Source organism: Raphanus sativus, unplaced genomic scaffold (assembly GCF_000801105.2).
Source record: "Raphanus sativus cultivar WK10039 unplaced genomic scaffold, ASM80110v3 Scaffold0203, whole genome shotgun sequence".
NCBI classification, from domain to species: Eukaryota; Viridiplantae; Streptophyta; class Magnoliopsida; order Brassicales; family Brassicaceae; genus Raphanus; species Raphanus sativus.
In genome coordinates, this window is record NW_026615523.1 from 1 (window position 1) to 19035 (window position 19035).

At 39.7% G+C, this 19035-nt stretch overlaps 1 long non-coding RNA gene across 1 annotated transcript; it reads right to left on the bottom strand.

Annotated features, from left to right (window-relative positions):
• Positions 1 to 15235: 15235 nt before the first annotated feature.
• LOC130501462 (uncharacterized) lies at positions 15236 to 16862 on the bottom strand. The gene is made up of 2 exons (XR_008939681.1): positions 15771 to 16862; positions 15236 to 15532 (listed from the first exon to the last, which is right to left on the bottom strand). It is a non-coding gene; the product is annotated as an uncharacterized LOC130501462 (long non-coding RNA).
• Positions 16863 to 19035: the final 2173 nt, after the last annotated feature.

Here is a 19035-nt window from a genome sequence, read left to right on the forward strand (position 1 = left end):
AATCTCATAGGAGTTGTGAGTAAGAAGATGTGAGAATTGATAAGATATGAGAATCAAAGAGATATGTTGTTGGAGAAATGAAGAACAATGAGAGAAAGAGAGAGTTTGTGTGTGACGAGTTTGAGAGAGAGAGAAGGAGAGAAAGTAATTCCTTGCTTGATTAGTTTCACAGGCATGTTACATAAATAGATACAAGAGTTCTAATGAGACAATAGGAATGAATAAACAAATGGAGACAAGGTTGTAGCAAAGTCACTCTCGGCTGAACCATGAAAGCGACCTCTCCCCTTTCTCGTTCATCCTTAACCAAACATGTGACTTTGCTTTGTACTGAGTCGCCAACGGCTCCCTCCACTTGTTCACACTTGTTTAATCTTCCCAAACCTTATGGAGACTGATGGCGAGCTATTTGAATTCGCCTCACTTCATTACTTGCCTTCCAAGACACTCTTAGGGTACACTTGCACAGATTGATTCAAACGCTCTCATCTTCTTGTTCTCATATCTTTGGTTCTTCATGTCCATACTCTTGATCTTTATTGCTTCATCTCAACACTCCCCCTCAAGCTTGACCATGTGGAACAAGTCAAGTTTGGAAACCATGATGCATTCCCTCATTAAAACCTTGATATGCAAAATCCAGTGGGACAAAAACATATCAAGGAAAAAGAGTAGAACACCTCATGGTTAGAGGATCAGTGAGATGAGAGGTCCACAAGTCCAAGTTTTGAGTGTATGAACTCACAAACCTTTGAACTTGCGGCTTTGGTGAAGACATCAGCCAGTTGATCTTCACTTCTTGTATAGCATGGTAGGATGATTCTCTGCTCAACAGCTTGTCTGACCTTGTGGCAATATACTTCAATGTGTTTAGTCCTCTCATGGAACACATTGTTAGATGCTATGTGTATTGCCGCTTGATTGTCACAATGAATGGTGATTGGAGATGTTGTTTCTATCCCAAGATCATGAAGCAGGTTCCTGATCCATATAAGATCACTTGTCAGCTTCCTCATGGCTCTATACTCTGCCTCAGCATTTGAGCATGACACAATCTTCTGCTTCTTGCTTTTCCAAGTCACTAAGTTGCCTCCAATGAAGGTGCAGTAGCCGGTTGTAGATCTTCTATCTACCCTGTCTCCAGCCCAATCAGCATCACAATACCCCACTATTTCAGTACTCTTGTTGCATCCCATCCACACTCCTTGTCATGGCGCCTCTCTTAGATACCTTAGTATCCTCTCAACCATGCCCCAATGATACATCTTGGGAGCTTGCATATGCTGGCTTACTTGGTTGACTGCAAAGCACACATCTGGTCTAGTAATGGTAAGATATATAAGCTTTCCAACCATCCTTCTATAATGCTTAACATCAGTGTATGGTTGATTCTCAATCTCCCCCTCACGCATCACTTTGTACCCATCTTCAAGTGGAGTCTTTGCAGCTTTTCTTCCTAGATCACCAGCCTCTCTTAGCAGATCCAATGTATACTTTCTTTGAGATAGGAATAGACCCTCCTTGGATCTGCATATCTCAATGCCTAGGAAGTATTTGAGCTCTCCCAAATCCTTGATATCAAATGATGACTTGAGATATGCCTTAGTTGCAAGTATGCCCTCTTTATCACTGCCAGTGATGATGATATCATCCACATATACCAAGATCACAATGATTCCCTTCTTGCTGGTCAGTGTGAACAACGTGTGGTCAGCCTCAGATTTCACAAAACCTCTTCCATTGAGTGTAGTGCTTAGTTTGTGATACCAAGCTCTAGGTGATTGCTTCAATCCATAGATGGCTTTCTTCAGTCTAAGGACATTTCCAGGCTTCACCAGATACTCTAGACCAGGAGGTGGCTTCATGTAAACTTCATCTTCCAACTCTCCTTGTAGGAAAGCATTCTTCACATCCATCTGCCATAGATCCCACTCTAGATTTACTGCCAAAGATAGGACTATCCTTATGGTGTGCAGCTTGGCTACTGGCGCAAAGGTGTCTAGGTAATCCTCTCCATAGGTCTGAGTGAAGCCTCTTGCTACCAGCCTTGTCTTACGCCTCTCTACTGTACCATCAGCATTGTATTTGATTGTGAAGATCCACCTGCTTGTTACTGCCCTCTTGCCTTTGGGTAACTCTGCTTCATACCATGTATCATTGATGATCATGGCACTAGTCTCACTTCCCACTGATTCCCTCCATTCAGCATGCTCCATGGCTTCTTCATAGGACCTTGGGATGTACTCTTGATCCAACTCCCCAATAAACACCACATGCTCTTGAGGATATTGAGCTAGAGAGCACACTGCTTGTATAGGATGAGCTACAGCTTGAGAGTTGAAGTAGACTCGGTTGTTCTTCCAGTTTGATGCTGGTTGCTTGATCCTAGCACTTCTTCTTAGTTGTGGATTTGTTGAATTTTCTTCAGGTGTCACTGATCCACTATTCTGTTGGTTTGAACTCACCACTGGCTCCTCTTGAGTACTAGGATGTGGTTCTTCTTGCGCATGATTCTCAGCTTGATCATGACTTGCTGAAACATCCTCTTGATGTTGTTTAGCTTGATTGTCCCCCTCAGGATCAAGGTGAGTGATCTCTGTGTTCTCATTATCACTTCCCAATCCTGGTTGCACTGGTACTGGTTCTTGTACTTCAGGTATCCTCTCAATAGGTACACTGATGCCAAGACTCTCCATTACTCTTCTGAGACTATCAGCTCTATCTGAAGTAGGTTGGGATAGATTCTCCAAATCTTCCCAATTCTTCCCATCATAGTAACTCCTAGACTCCATGAACTTGACATCTCGTGAGATTAAGACCCTCCTGGTCTCTGGTACATAACACTTGTAGCCTTTCTGGTGAGGAGAATAACCAGTGAACACTGCCTTTGTGCTTCTTGCATCAAGCTTGTTCCTCTGCCCTCCTGGTACCAATACAAAACAGATACATCCAAACACCCGCATGTGATCCAGAGATGGCTTGCTCTTGTTGAGAACTTCATAAGGAGAGATATCATTGAGAACTCTAGTTGGGGTTCTGTTGATCAGGTGACAAGCAGAAACCACAGCATCACTCCAGAACCGCTTTGGAACACTCATGTGGAACATCATTGATCTAGCCACCTCCATAAGATGCCTGTTCTTCCTTTCAGCAACTCCATTTTGCTGAGGAGTATAAGAACAGCTGGTCTGATGAATAATCCCTTGTTGAGATAAAAATTGCTTGAAAGCTCCACTTGTGTATTCTCCACCATTATCTGACCTGAGAATCTTCACCATAGCACTGAAGTGGTTGGTAACATGAGAATGATAATTCTTGAAAGCTTCCATGACTCTGTCCTTAGACTGGATCAGTGTTACCCAAGTGTACTTGGACTTCTCATCAATGAAGGTAACAAAGTACTTGTGATTCTCTCTGGACATGCAAGGTGCAGTCCACACATTAGAGTGAACCAGGTCAAAGCACTTCTCATAAATCGTGTTGGACCTTGGGAATACTGTCTTGCAATGCTTCCCCAAGATGCATGCTTCACACTCATCATTTTTAAACACCACTCCAGGAAGCATCAGATTGAGTGCTCTAGTGTGCGGATGCCCCAATCTAGCATGCCATATAGTGCTCTCAACCCCAGTAGATGTACTGACCAAGCAACATGAGGAAGATTCAGCTAGTTGAGTCTTTTGGAGATGATACAGCTCCTGATGGCTGTGGCCTCTTCCAATAACCTGCCCTGTCTTTAAATCTTGAAACTCAACCTCATCTGGTCTGAAGACAACCTGACAACTCAGATCAACAGTAGCTCTTCTCACAGATAACAGGTTAGATGTAAACTTAGGCATATATAAGGCAGTTGATTCCCTATCAAACAACCTAAGGTTCCCTATCCCTTCTATCTTCACCTTATCACCATTAGCTATCAGAACATTTCCAGTAGCAGGCTGGATATCACTAATCAAGTTCCTATCACTAATCATGTGATGACTAGCTCCTGAATCTATAATAATGGGTTTAGAGTCAGGAGATGATATACCAGCCTTCTTGGATGAGATAAGGGATTGGGCAGCTTTGATAAAGAGATCAAAGTCTCTCCTGGTTGCTGGACCATCAGGGTTGGTTGCGCCAGTATCACTTCTCCACCCTTCTTCTTTAGTGGGATCACTACTGAGCGCTGAGTACATGGTTCTTCCTTGAATCACTGAATGCTCAAACTCCTTGAGCTCATATCCAGCTGGTTGACTTCTAAGAACACCAGCTTCTCCTAAGTCTGGTACCTTTCCTTCTCTAAGGAAATAATTTATCAGCTTGTTGTGGGTTGAATCCAGGCGCAGTAGTAAGCTCAGAAGCCTATCCTGCTCATAAACAACTTGAAGGCTCTCCCATAAACTTCCATATCCAAGCTGAAGAGTCTCCCATAGATTTCTGGCGGTTTGAATATGAGAGTGTGTCTTCAAGATTGTTGGAGATAGGGAGTTTTGTATGATTCCAAGTGTTTGCTGATCTTCTTGAACCCACTTGTTGTCATGCTTCAGGCGTGTGAATTTAATCTCCTCTTGAGTCATCTTCTTTGAAGTTCCAGCCTTCATGATGTGGCTGTCCCAAAGTCCATGACTCCCCAAGGTGAATCTGGCCACTCTTGACATATCAGATAATTAGACCCCTCTAGGGTTATAGGAATAGAAATCTCTGATTTTTCCATCATGAGCAGCTGGATAACATCAATCACAGCTAGTATCCAGTGGAAAAGACTTCAAAGGTATTACCAGAGAGAAAAAGAAGAATTAGATGAACTTTGCTATTTTTGGCAAAATCTGGAAAGGAGAATGAAGAACACACCAAGAACAGTATGAACTTTGCCAAAAATAGAAATAAAACTCAGAGAATTTGCGGAAGTAAATCAGGTTTCAAGAGCTTGATGCTCTGATACCATCTGAGAATTGATAAGATATGAGAATCAAAGAGATATGTTGTTGGAGAAATGAAGAACAATGAGAGAAAGAGAGAGTTTGTGTGTGACGAGTTTTGAGGAGAGAGAGGAGAGAAAAGCTTTATTTGGAACCACTAATAAGTGGAGAATAACCAGGAAGTTGAATAAATCTCATAGGAGTTGTGACTAAGAAGATATCCCACTTTCTATCCAGATGATTCCAGATTAGCCTGTTCGGACATATGGCAATATCTTCATGATTCTTATCAAACCAGGATAACAGATCTAAGAAGCTTTTATTGGAACCACTAATCAGTGGAGAATAACCAGGAAGTTGAATAAATCTCATAGGAGTTGTGAGTAAGAAGATATCCCACTTTCTATCCAGATGATTCCAGATTAGCCTGTTCGGACATATGGCAATATCTTCATGATTCTTATCAAACCAGGATGAACCACGATCTAAGAAGCTTTATTTGGAACCACTAATCAGTGGAGAATAACCAGGAAGTTGAATAAATCTCATAAGTGTTGTGAGCAAGAAGATATCCCACTTTCTATCCAGATGATTCTAGATTTGCCTGTTCGGACATATGCCATTATCTTCATGATTCTTATCAAACCAGGATGAACCACGATCTAAGAAGCTTTATTTGGAACCACTAATCAGTGGAGAATAACCAGGAAGTTGAATAAATCTCATAGGAGTTGTGAGTAAGAAGATATCCCACTTTCTATCCAGATGATTCCAGATTAGCCTGTTCGGACATATGGCAATATCTTCATGATTCTTATCAAACCAGGATGAACCACGATCTAAGAAGCTTTATTTGGAACCACTAATCAGTGGAGAATAACCAGGAAGTTGAATAAATCTCATAGGAGTTGTGAGTAAGAAGATATCCCACTTTCTATCCAGATGATTCCAGATTAGCCTGTTCGGACATATGGCAATATCTTCATGATTCTTATCAAACCAGGATGAACCACGATCTAAGAAGCTTTATTTGGAACCACTAATCAGTGGAGAATAACCAGGAAGTTGAATAAATCTCATAGGAGTTGTGAGTAAGAAGATATCCCACTTTCTATCCAGATGATTCCAGATTAGCCTGTTCGGACATATGGCAATATCTTCATGATTCTTATCAAACCAGGATGAACCACGATCTAAGAAGCTTTATTTGGAACCACTAATCAGTGGAGAATAACCAGGAAGTTGAATAAATCTCATAGGAGTTGTGAGTAAGAAGATATCCCACTTTCTATCCAGATGATTCCAGATTAGCCTGTTCGGACATATGGCAATATCTTCATGATTCTTATCAAACCAGGATGAACCACGATCTAAGAAGCTTTATTTGGAACCACTAATCAGTGGAGAATAACCAGGAAGTTGAATAAATCTCATAGGAGTTGTGAGTAAGAAGATATCCCACTTTCTATCCAGATGATTCCAGATTAGCCTGTTCGGACATATGCCATATCTTCATGATTCTTATCAAACCAGGATGAACCACGATCTAAGAAGCTTTATTTGGAACCACTAATCAGTGGAGAATAACCAGGAAGTTGAATAAATCTCATAGGAGTTGTGAGTAAGAAGATATCCCACTTTCTATCCAGATGATTCCAGATTAGCCTGTTCGGACATATGGCAATATCTTCATGATTCTTATCAAACCAGGATGAACCACGATCTAAGAAGCTTTATTTGGAACCACTAATCAGTGGAGAATAACCAGGAAGTTGAATAAATCTCATAAGTGTTGTGAGTAAGAAGATATCCCACCTTCTATCCAGATGATTCCAGATTAGCCTGTTCGGACATATGGCATTATCTTCATGATTCTTATCAAACCAGGATGAACCACGATCTAAGAAGCTTTATTTGGAACCACTAATCAGTGGAGAATAACCAGGAAGTTGAATAAATCTCATAGGAGTTGTGAGTAAGAAGATATCCCACTTTCTATCCAGATGATTCCAGATTAGCCTGTTCGGACATATGGCAATATCTTCATGATTCTTATCAAACCAGGATGAACCACGATCTAAGAAGCTTTATTTGGAACCACTAATCAGTGGAGAATAACCAGGAAGTTGAATAAATCTCATAGGAGTTGTGAGTAAGAAGATATCCCACTTTCTATCCAGATGATTCCAGATTAGCCTGTTCGGACATATGGCAATATCTTCATGATTCTTATCAAACCAGGATGAACCACGATCTAAGAAGCTTTATTTGGAACCACTAATCAGTGGAGAATAACCAGGAAGTTGAATAAATCTCATAGGAGTTGTGAGTAAGAAGATATCCCACTTTCTATCCAGATGATTCCAGATTAGCCTGTTCGGACATATGGCAATATCTTCATGATTCTTATCAAACCAGGATGAACCACGATCTAAGAAGCTTTATTTGGAACCACTAATCAGTGGAGAATAACCAGGAAGTTGAATAAATCTCATAGGAGTTGTGAGTAAGAAGATATCCCACTTTCTATCCAGATGATTCCAGATTAGCCTGTTCGGACATATGGCAATATCTTCATGATTCTTATCAAACCAGGATGAACCACGATCTAAGAAGCTTTATTTGGAACCACTAATAACCAGGAAGTTGAATAAATCTCATAGGAGTTGTGAGTAAGAAGATATCCCACTTTCTATCCAGATGATTCCAGATTAGCCTGTTCGGACATATGGCAATATCTTCATGATTCTTATCAAACCAGGATGAACCACGATCTAAGAAGCTTTATTTGGAACCACTAATCAGTGGAGAATAACCAGGAAGTTGAATAAATCTCATAGGAGTTGTGAGTAAGAAGATATCCCACTTTCTATCCAGATGATTCCAGATTAGCCTGTTCGGACATATGGCAATATCTTCATGATTCTTATCAAACCAGGATGAACCACGATCTAAGAAGCTTTATTTGGAACCACTAATCAGTGGAGAATAACCAGGAAGTTGAATAAATCTCATAAGTGTTGTGAGTAAGAAGATATCCCACTTTTATCCAGATGATTCCAGATTAGCCTGTTCGGACATATGCCATTATCTTCATGATTCTTATCAAACCAGGATGAACCACGATCTAAGAAGCTTTATTTGGAACCACTAATCAGTGGAGAATAACCAGGAAGTTGAATAAATCTCATAGGAGTTGTGAGTAAGAAGATATCCCACTTTCTATCCAGATGATTCCAGATTAGCCTGTTCGGACATATGCCATATCTTCATGATTCTTATCAAACCAGGATGAACCACGATCTAAGAAGCTTTATTTGGAACCACTAATCAGTGGAGAATAACCAGGAAGTTGAATAAATCTCATAAGTGTTGTGAGCAAGAAGATATCCCACTTTCTATCCAGATGATTCCAGATTAGCCTGTTCGGACATATGCCATTATCTTCATGATTCTTATCAAACCAGGATGAACCACGATCTAAGAAGCTTTATTTGGAACCACTAATCAGTGGAGAATAACCAGGAAGTTGAATAAATCTCATAGGAGTTGTGAGTAAGAAGATATCCCACTTTCTATCCAGATGATTCCAGATTAGCCTGTTCGGACATATGGCAATATCTTCATGATTCTTATCAAACCAGGATGAACCACGATCTAAGAAGCTTTATTTGGAACCACTAATCAGTGGAGAATAACCAGGAAGTTGAATAAATCTCATAAGTGTTGTGAGCAAGAAGATATCCCACCTTCTATCCAGATGATTCCAGATTAGCCTGTTCGGACATATGCCAATTATCTTCATGATTCTTATCAAACCAGGATGAACCACGATCTAAGAAGCTTTATTTGGAACCACTAATCAGTGGAGAATAACCAGGAAGTTGAATAAATCTCATAGGAGTTGTGAGTAAGAAGATATCCCACTTTCTATCCAGATGATTCCAGATTAGCCTGTTCGGACATATGGCAATATCTTCATGATTCTTATCAAACCAGGATGAACCACGATCTAAGAAGCTTTATTTGGAACCACTAATCAGTGGAGAATAACCAGGAAGTTGAATAAATCTCATAGGAGTTGTGAGTAAGAAGATATCCCACTTTCTATCCAGATGATTCCAGATTAGCCTGTTCGGACATATGGCAATATCTTCATGATTCTTATCAAACCAGGATGAACCACGATCTAAGAAGCTTTATTTGGAACCACTAATCAGTGGAGAATAACCAGGAAGTTGAATAAATCTCATAAGTGTTGTGAGCAAAAAATATCCCACCTTCTATCCAGATGATTCAGATTAGCCTGTTCGGACATATGCCATTATCTTCATGATTCTTATCAAACCAGGATGAACCACGATCTAAGAAGCTTTATTTGGAACCACTAATCAGTGGAGAATAACCAGGAAGTTGAATAAATCTCATAGGTGTTGAAATGTGGTGAGAAGAGATGAGGAGTATTGATATGTTAAAGAGGAGATGAGAAGAGAAGTAACTTGTGAAAAGTTACCATGCAGTAAAAATAAAGTTACTGCATGGTAAATGGGTAAAAGCAAGTATGTGAAGGTTAAAGTGAACTATGAAAGACTTGGGTTGAGGAAGAAGGATTGCATAGTGACCCAAACCAAAAGGAAGAAGAGAGGCTCGCCAAGTCTAGTGACCGTTTGTGGATAAGGTTGCTTTACAGCCTGGTTAAAGCAAGGCAAAGCATGTGATCACTCTCAGCCTAGTGTTTAGCTTTAGTCTCTTGACCATACATGCTTGTAATAGTTACTTAGCTGCGCAAACCCTTCTTAGCTCATCCATATATATTTGTAACTCATCTCATAATAAGATTAACACTTTGGAGTCTCTTTCTCTCTAAGATCAAACATGATACTATTTGAGTACTATTAAATCTAGAAACTCTTTTCTCTTAATCTCTCTCGGATTCTCTCGTAATCTCTCTTAATCTCTTATCATTCTCTTAATACCTACTCTATTCTCTAAAATCATATGGTATCAGAGCCAGGTTGGCTTTGGTATTAAGAGATTTCATCCGATTCTCTTTTGTGTTCTTGCTACTCTTCAAAGTGTTCTTTGTGTTCTTGCGGTTTGTTCTTGATTCTACCAGTTCTACTTGCTTGAGATACTTTGTTCTTGAGTTGTTGGGGCGTGTGGAGTCTATTTACTGTCAAAGGTTTAAGCTTTGTGGTGTGGCGAGTCTGAACAAGAGAAGATGGAAGGTGGGAAGCTAGTTACAGTTCCAGTTCAGTTGAAAGGAGGTGGAAATTACTTGTTGTGGTCTCGGCTTGTGAAGACTGCTGTGGGGAGGTTAGGGCTTTGGAACCACATCACTGATGATGGTCCAGAACCAGTGACCAAGGAAACCGAGGAAGGTGAAGATGCAAAAGAGCTTGCGGTTACTGCAGCTAAGAAGTGGATTCAAGAGGACCTCATGGTGTTGGCGATTCTTCAAGCATCTCTTGAGGTTCCTATCCTAGAGAGCTACAGCTACTGTGAGACTCCTAAGCACTTTTGGGAGACTCTCCAAAAGACATTTGGGAACATCTCCAATCTAAGCCGAGTCTTTGAGCTAAAGAGAACCATAAACACTCTTGCTCAAGGAGATGTGGAGCTTACTACACACATGGGAAAGTTCAAGTCAATGTGGACTGACCTTGAGAGCTTGGGGCCGAACACTACTGATGAGGAAACTCTTATGGAAAGGAGGGAACAAGATCAGGTGTTTGGTTTGTTAATGACTCTCAATCCGAGCTACAAGGATGTGATCAAGCATATCTTAAGGTCACAGAAGTTACCATCCATGGAGGAGGTTATGTCTCAACTCCGGAAGGAGGAAGGATCACTTGGTTTGTTTGGAGGAAAGGTTGAACTCACCATTGCTCATCAAGGTGAGGAGATACAAGCAAACAAGGCCGGGTACAAGAGTGGAGAAAGGTTTGGAGGGAGTTGTGATCACTGCAAGCGACAGGGTCATAAGAAGCATCAATGCTGGATTCTTCATCCTCACCTGAAGCCTACCAAGTTCAACCGAGAAGAGAAGCAAAGGCCCTCCTTTCTGCTGAAGCAAGTGGAGCTGGATCATCCGGAACCACTCCTCATGTGCAAGCGGGTGAAAGTGAAGGAAAAGCCTTGGCATCTCATCACAGTGGAGGCAAGGGCATTGATCATGATGTGATCAAGAAGTCAGACATTGAGGCTCTCATCAGGGCACTCAAAGAGTCTGGTAATCCACTCGGAAACACTCTTGGTTACTCATATACTGCTTATAATGGTTCTAGTAAGACTGATAGGTTGCTAGACATGATCAAGAGTTCTCATGTTGTTCATCAAACTAGAAGTGTCTCGGATAGCTTGCTAGAATTGATAGGAAATGTGAGAAATGGAATTGACTTGCCTAGGACTCATCTTGCTAGAAACATGTTTAAACCTTTGATCATTGATTCTGGTGCATCTCATCACATGATTAGTGACAATCATCTCATTAAGGATATAGAACCTGCTCATGGTCATGTGTTGATTGCAAATGGGGATAAAGTTCCCATTAGAGGTGTTGGCAAGTTGAGATTGTTTGATAGGGATTCTAAGGCATTTTATATGCCCGAATTCACTTCAAACCTTCTCTCTGTCAAGAAATGCACCACTGATCTTCATTGCAATGTCATCTTTAGTCCTAATGATGTGAAGTTTCAGGATATTGAAAGCAATAAGTTGATTGGGCAAGGAGCAACCAAGGGAGATCTCTATTTGCTGGAAGATTTAAGTCCAATTCCGAGTTCTTGTTTTTCTTTTAATTCTGTTTCTTCTTTGAGTAAGGATGCATTGTGGCATGCTAGGCTAGGCCATCCCCATTCTAGAGCTTTAAGCTTAATGTTACCAGGTGTCATGTTTAATAAAGATTGTGAAGCTTGTATCTTGGGTAAACATTGTAAGACTGTCTTTCAAAGATCATCTACTCTTTATTAGAATTGTTTTGATCTTATTCATTCTGATGTGTGGACAGTTCCTTGTTTATCTAGGGATAGTTACAAGTATTTTGTCACCTTCATTGATGAAAAATCCAAATACACCTGGTTAACAATGATTAAAACAAAAGATAGGGTGTTAGATGCTTTTAAAAATTTCCAAGCATATGTTTCTAACCATTATAATGCCAAGATAAAGATTTTCAGGTCAGATAATGGTGGAGAGTACACTGGAAATGCTTTCAAAGATCACATAGCCAAGCATGGGATTCTACATCAAACTAGTTGCCCATACACTCCTCAACAGAATGGAGTTGCTGAGAGGAAGAATAGACATCTTATGGAAGTGGCAAGATCCATGATGTTTCACACCAGTGTCCCTAAGAGGTATTGGAGTGATGCTGTAATTGTTGCTTGTTATCTGATCAACAGGACACCAACCAAGATACTAGGAGATCAATCCCCATTTGAAGTTTTAAACAAGAGTAGGCCAGTGTTGGAACACTTGAGAATCTTTGGCTGTGTGTGCTATGTGCTAGTTCCTAGTGAGACAAGAAACAAGCTTGAAGCCAAGAGCACCAAGGCTATGTTCATTGGGTACTCTACAAGTCAAAAGGGCTACAAGTGTTTTGATACTAAGGCAAGAAGGATGTTGATCTCTCGGGATGTGAAATTCATGGAGGATAAGGGCTACTATGAGGGTGAGAACTGGAAAGATCTTGAAGACTTAACTCAGCAATCTGACAGAGCCAGGAGCTTGAGGATTATTATGGAGGGGCTGGGCATTGGAGTGTCCCAGGATCAGAGTAGCCAAGAACACACTACTCGGGAAGACAATAAAGATATCTCCCACCTTGAGCATGAGGGGGGAGATGAGCATGAGTCTGAAGCTGGAGGTCATGGAGATCAAGGCTTGGATCCTGCTCAAAGTGGAAGATTAGATGACGAGCCGATTCAGCAAAGGGCAGCTGGTGATAGTGAGAGAGGTCAAGTGGTTGCTGAAACTGAACAAGAAGAGACTAATGAAGGTCAAGGAGAAGCTGGCAGTGAACAAGAAGTGACTGAACAGCAAGTGGAACAACAATTGGAAGTTCCTTTGAGAAGGAGCACTAGAGTAAGGAAGGATCCTTCCTCTTGGGTAAACACAAGAGTGTACTACAATGCCCAAGCAGTGGAGCATCCTTCTCAAGCTGTGTGCTCCTTTGCCGAGTACCCTGAAGAACATTGTGCTTTCATGGTGAGTTTAGATGAGAGCTATGTTCCAAGAAGCTATGAAGAAGCTATGTTAATTCAGGAGTGGAGAGATTCAGTCAATGCTGAGGCTGATGCAATGATAAGAAATGACACTTGGTATGAAAGCAAGTTACCTAAAGGGAAGAGAGCAGTATCATGCAAGTGGATCTTTACCATAAAGTATCTACCTAATGGTAAGATAGATAGGAGGAAGACAAGACTGGTAGCAAAAGGCTTTACACAAACTTATGGAGAAGATTACATAGATACATTTGCTCCAGTCGCCAAGCTTCATACTATCAGAGTAGTGCTATCTCTTGCAGTCAACCTTGAGTGGGATCTATGGCAAATGGATGTGAAGAATGCCTTTCTTCAGGGGGAGCTAGAAGATGAAGTTTACATGCTACCACCACCAGGAATGGAAGGGATGGTAAAACCAGGAAATGTATTAAGCTTGAAGAAAGCTATCTATGGGTTGAAGCAATCACCAAGGGCTTGGTATCACAAGCTCAGCACCACTCTGAATGGTAAAGGATTCAGAAAGTATGAGTTGGATCACACACTCTTCACTCTGGTTACACCAGGAGGTATCATTGTTATTCTTGTATATGTTGATGATATTATCATCACTTGTTCTGATAAAACAGGTATACAAGATTCCAAGGATTATCTCAAGTCTGTCTTTGACATAAAAGACTTGGGAGAGATGAAATATTTTCTTGGGATTGAGTTGTGCAGGTCCAAGGAAGGCTTATTTATATCTCAAAGAAAATATGCACTTGATCTTTTGAAAGATGCAGGTGCTTATGGAGGAAAGACTGCCAAGATGCCTATGGAGGATGGGTACAAGATTCCAAGAGAGGGGGAGATGGAAGATAGCAAGCCATTTCATGATCCCAAGTTGTATAGGAAGCTGGTGGGGAAGCTGATTTATCTTACTATCACTCGGCCAGACATATGTTTTGCAGTGAATCAAGTCAGTCAACATATGCAACAACCCAAGGAGCATCATTGGAGAATGGTGGAGAGAGTGCTTATGTATATCAATGGAACTCAAGGGTTAGGTGTATGGATGGGGTGCAACAAGAGCACTTAAGTGGTTGGCTACTGTGAAGCTGATTGGGCTGGTGATAGGAATGATAGGAAGTCTACAACCGGGTACTGCACCTTCATTGGAGGAAACATGGTTACTTGGAAGAGCAAGAAGCAGAAGGTGGTATCCTGTTCAAGTGCTGAGGCTGAGTATAGACCTATGCTGAACCTTACTAATGAGCTAGTGTGGATCAAGGGGATCTTGAAGCACTTGGAGATCGAGCAAGCTACACCAATGACCATGCATTGTGACAATCAAGCTGCCATTCACATTGCTACAAACTCTGTGTTTCATGAGAGGACAAAACACATCGAGGTTGATTGTCACAAGGTGAGACAGATGATAGTTTTGGGAGTGATCTTGCCATGTTACACTAGAAGTGAAGATCAGTTGGCAGATGTATTCACCAAGGCAGCAAGGCAAAAGACAATGGAGTCCATACACATCAGGTTAGGACTCATTGATCTTACACCCATTCAATAGTCCCCTGATCATGAGGTCTTTACTCTTTTTCCCTCATCAAAGTTTTGTCCCAATTGGTTTTCTTTGATGAGGTTTTTAATGAGGAAGATCTTATGGTCCTTCCAAGCTCGACTTGTTCCACATGGTCAAGCTTGAGGGGGAGTGTTGAAATGTGGTGAGAAGAGATGAGGAGTATTGATATGTTAAAGAGGAGATGAGAAGAGAAGTAACTTGTGAAAACACTACAGGAAATGTAGGTAGTAATAGCGGACGGAAACCGCTATGATTTCTCTCTAATAGCGTTTCCTTGGACGCTCTGACATCGCCCGTTATAAAAGATCCGACCCTTTTAATAGCGGTTTTCCATTGTGCTATAATTAAGCGTACAACAATAGCGTTTTTGTGTTTGCAATTGTTAGTATTTATAATAGTGAATTATTTTATTTAAAAACATAATATTTAATCTGAATTTTTATAATAAAATCAATTAATCAAATTATAAAACAAAATTATTTAAATGATTAAAACAATAATTAAAAATTAAATCAACCAAATATAGTTAAATAGAGAATTAATTTAAATTTAAAATTTAATTTTTATTCATTAATTAAAATTTCTTTACAATAAAATCAGTTTGTACATCAAACCAAAAAAAGAACGAAAACCTAATTAACCAACCCTAATAAACCAAAAAATTTAACAAAACCTAATAAAATTTCTACGTCTCTTTCTTCTCTTCTTCTTCTTCTTGTTCGGCTTCACCTACACCACCACCGCCGCCAGCTTTCTCTGCGATCTCTGCCATCTCCGACTAGCTTTCTTCCATGGCTTGAGCTTCCTCGGCTTGGGACTTGGCAGCCTGTTCAGATTAACTGCAGAAAATATCAAAACAAAAGAAGACCATACGCATCAGATTGCAATGAAAGCTAGGAGCAAAGCAAGAAACTCACATAGCTTTTCTTAATCAAAGTTGAAATATTTTTCCACATCCTAATCACTCTAGTAAATGATTAAACTTCAGAGACAAAACAATCAAACCAACTCTGCTCACAACCCACTTCATGTACCAAAATCAAAACAAAATCAGAGAGAGAGAGAGAGAGCTTCTACGGAGAGGTCCATGGCAAAGAAAGGCTGAGACTTCCCCCTTTATTCATCTCCGGCGAGCTTTCTGAGGATATGGATGAGAGTCTGCTACGTTGTCGTTCTGGGCACGGAGAGAGAAGCGGCGAGAGGGATTGTAGCGGTGGTTTGAGAGTAAGGTGATATGGGGACTGAGAGACGATGATGATTAGGATAGATGGATTGAGAAAAGGAGTTTTCTGCAGAGGATTTTAAGAGATGGAGAAGATGAGATTGTAGTGGTCTCCTTTTACTCTTCTTCTCCTCTACGAACTCCATCTCCTCTCTCTCTCTCGCTTTTGTTCTCTGTGTCGTAGATCTCACCAAAACAATAAAAAAATAATAAAAGAACAATTAATCTGAAACGTTGATTCAATATCATCCAAGGGTGCAATTCATGCCAAAAACAAAGTAACCAATAGGAAAAGAGGACGAGGATAGGTACAAGAATGATTTTGGACCTTTGATTGAAAAATCAATCAATGGCTCAGAAAAAAGTAAATATTATCTTCTTTTTTCTTTATAATTGTTGTAAAATTATTTAAATTTCAAATAATTTGATAGCATAATTTAAAACTTTTAATCTGTATTTTATCAGTATTTTTTATTTAAATTTTAAAATTGTGTGATTGACTAAAATATTTAAAATTTAGATTTAATGTTTATGATATAGATCAATATGAAACATGTGGTTAGAAGTTTAGGGATTGAAGTTATATTATGATTATACTCATTTATTTAAATTTTATAGTTTGTATAGTTTCATCATTTAGTATGAAATAAGTGTTCTAAATTTAAAATGTTATGATTTAATAATTCTTGTATAGAGTTTGGAATGATATAGGGTTTGGAATTATAAGTAAGGTTAGGGGTATGTGTAGGGTTTGGAATTATAAGTAAGGTTAGGGGTATATGTAGGGTTTGTATTATAATGTTTAAGTTAAATATTTATGTATGATATTTGAGTGTTTAGAATAAAATGTTTAAAGTAGAAGATTCATGTATAAAATGAAATTCAAGATATAGGGTTTGAGATATGTAGTTAAGGTTTAGGGTAAGTTTAGGGTCTAGAACTTAAGATTTTTTTTATCATATTAAAGTAAAAAGTTTTTATTTATTTACTTATTAATTAGTGCTTTTAAAATCATTAATAAATATAACTCACTCTAATAAATTCATTAATAAATATAATTCACTTTTATCAAAACTCAAATTATAATTTTTATCCTTTTAGGGTATGTTTAGGGTTTAGATTTTTTTTTAGAATCATGGTTTATGAAATAGAGTTTAGGGTATATAATTATGATTTTGAAAATTTGAATTAAGTATATAGTTTTACACTAGACAATGTTTTAAATGATTTATATATTATTTTTTATTTATAATTTATGTTAACAATAGTTTTAAGTGTTTAAAAACAGAGTTTGGAACAAAAGACAGACTCAACGATGAGTTTTATAACATACAAAGTCAATACATATTGTTTAGAACACAGAAGGAGATGATGACTTGGTGGAGAGAAAGAGAATCGAGAAAATGGCTGCACTACAAGGCACTCCGGTGAGCAGAGGCAGCTAGCACCACTACCACAATGCCGTGCCTCCTCTGTGTTCAAGCTCACGACCACCAACTCTTCTCACGACAACACTTCATGCTAACCTTTGTATGTTGAATTACAAAAACCAAAACACACAGAAAAGAAAAGCTGAGTGCAACACTTTATGACCATGAAGAGGTTTAACATCAACTAGCCAACAACACTGTTTACTCTACCTGAGCACCTTGACGAACCCGTATATCTATCCCTTTGCTATCTACAGAGATGATTGCAGCATCGTCTACTTCAGATTCAGTAGACAGTAGCTACCTAAGCGGCTTTGAGAAGTTGGCATTTAGTTCCTATCACAAGTCAAAGAGGGAAAAGTAAGAACCTACTTCAATTTACCAAAGAACAAGAATGTTGGAGAATCTAAAGCAAGTGAAAGAGATTTGAAATCAAAGCACCTTGAGGTTATGCTCACCACCATCAACAGCAATCTTATCTGGCTGTAAAGCCTCATACTCTTTGACATTAACCCAAGCGACAGTGCCAAAACCTTCATCCATATTTAGACTTAAGGAGAAAGAACAAAACAAGTTTTAGTTCCCTCCTATTAACAAAACTCAAATCAATACAATTTTTTTAGCTATGGGAAACTTATGAATCAATCGGTCCACTAGTGACTCATTAAAACGAGGCAATCTCAGTAGCATAAAAAGAAAGAAAGAAGCAGATGCAGAGTTATTAGCAGTTGAAAAGAAAAAAAACAAGAAAGATTGAGTGACTTACGCTCCATACGATCAGGTGCAAAATCCACCAAAGAGCCAAATGGGTAACCTTCCCTGCAATGGTGCATCTTAGACATGACTGTGCATAGATGAGCAAACCTAGCCTTGAATCATTTCACCAGACAAATAACGAAGTTATCATCTTTCTCTTCCAAGTAAAGAAAAAGGAAGGTCAATCTTAAAAGGAAGAATCTCTATACCTGCTCAAGAATCGACTCCACAGCCTCCTCAAACCCAACAGCAAGCATCTGGTCAGCTTCGTCAAGCACTAAGTACTCAACTTCACCCAGCTCCCTGTTTACACTATCAGAAACTGATCAAATCGAAACTCAGATCTTAAACAGCTCATATTAATTTCAAAATTGTCTTAAAACTTAACAGAATCATAAACAGATTATTAATCACTCTTCTCAAACCTAAACAGCCAGATAACACAGATTCTACACAAGCAAACAAAGCTCTGGAACATGGAAAAAAACTTGAAAGTGTCAAACTTTTGGCGTGAAGGGATGACCTTTGGGATTGGAGGGAGGAGTGTGCGGCGGAGCAGGAAGGGGAGGAGCAGGGGACGGTGGCGGCAGAGGAGGAGAGGAAGGTGGGGGTTTGGATTCGCAGAGGATGCAGGTGAAAGGACGGCAAGGGGGACGGAGGAGGAGGAGCCGACGGAGAGGGAGAGGAGGTAGTAGCTGCCGGAAGTTGATGTTGCTGGCGTTTTTGGTGGTGGCGGCGGAAACGTGCGGAGGAGCGGGAGGAGGATGATTCGAGGAGGTGGAGAGGAGAGGAAGAGTGTTTGGAGGCTGAGAGAGTGTGAGAGAGGGAGAAGAAGAGGTGATGATGACGAAACAGACAAGTAGAAACAGAATTGGAGAATAATAGCCAAGTAGAGGAAGAAGAGGCAACACGTTTTCATGAATTGGTGAATATA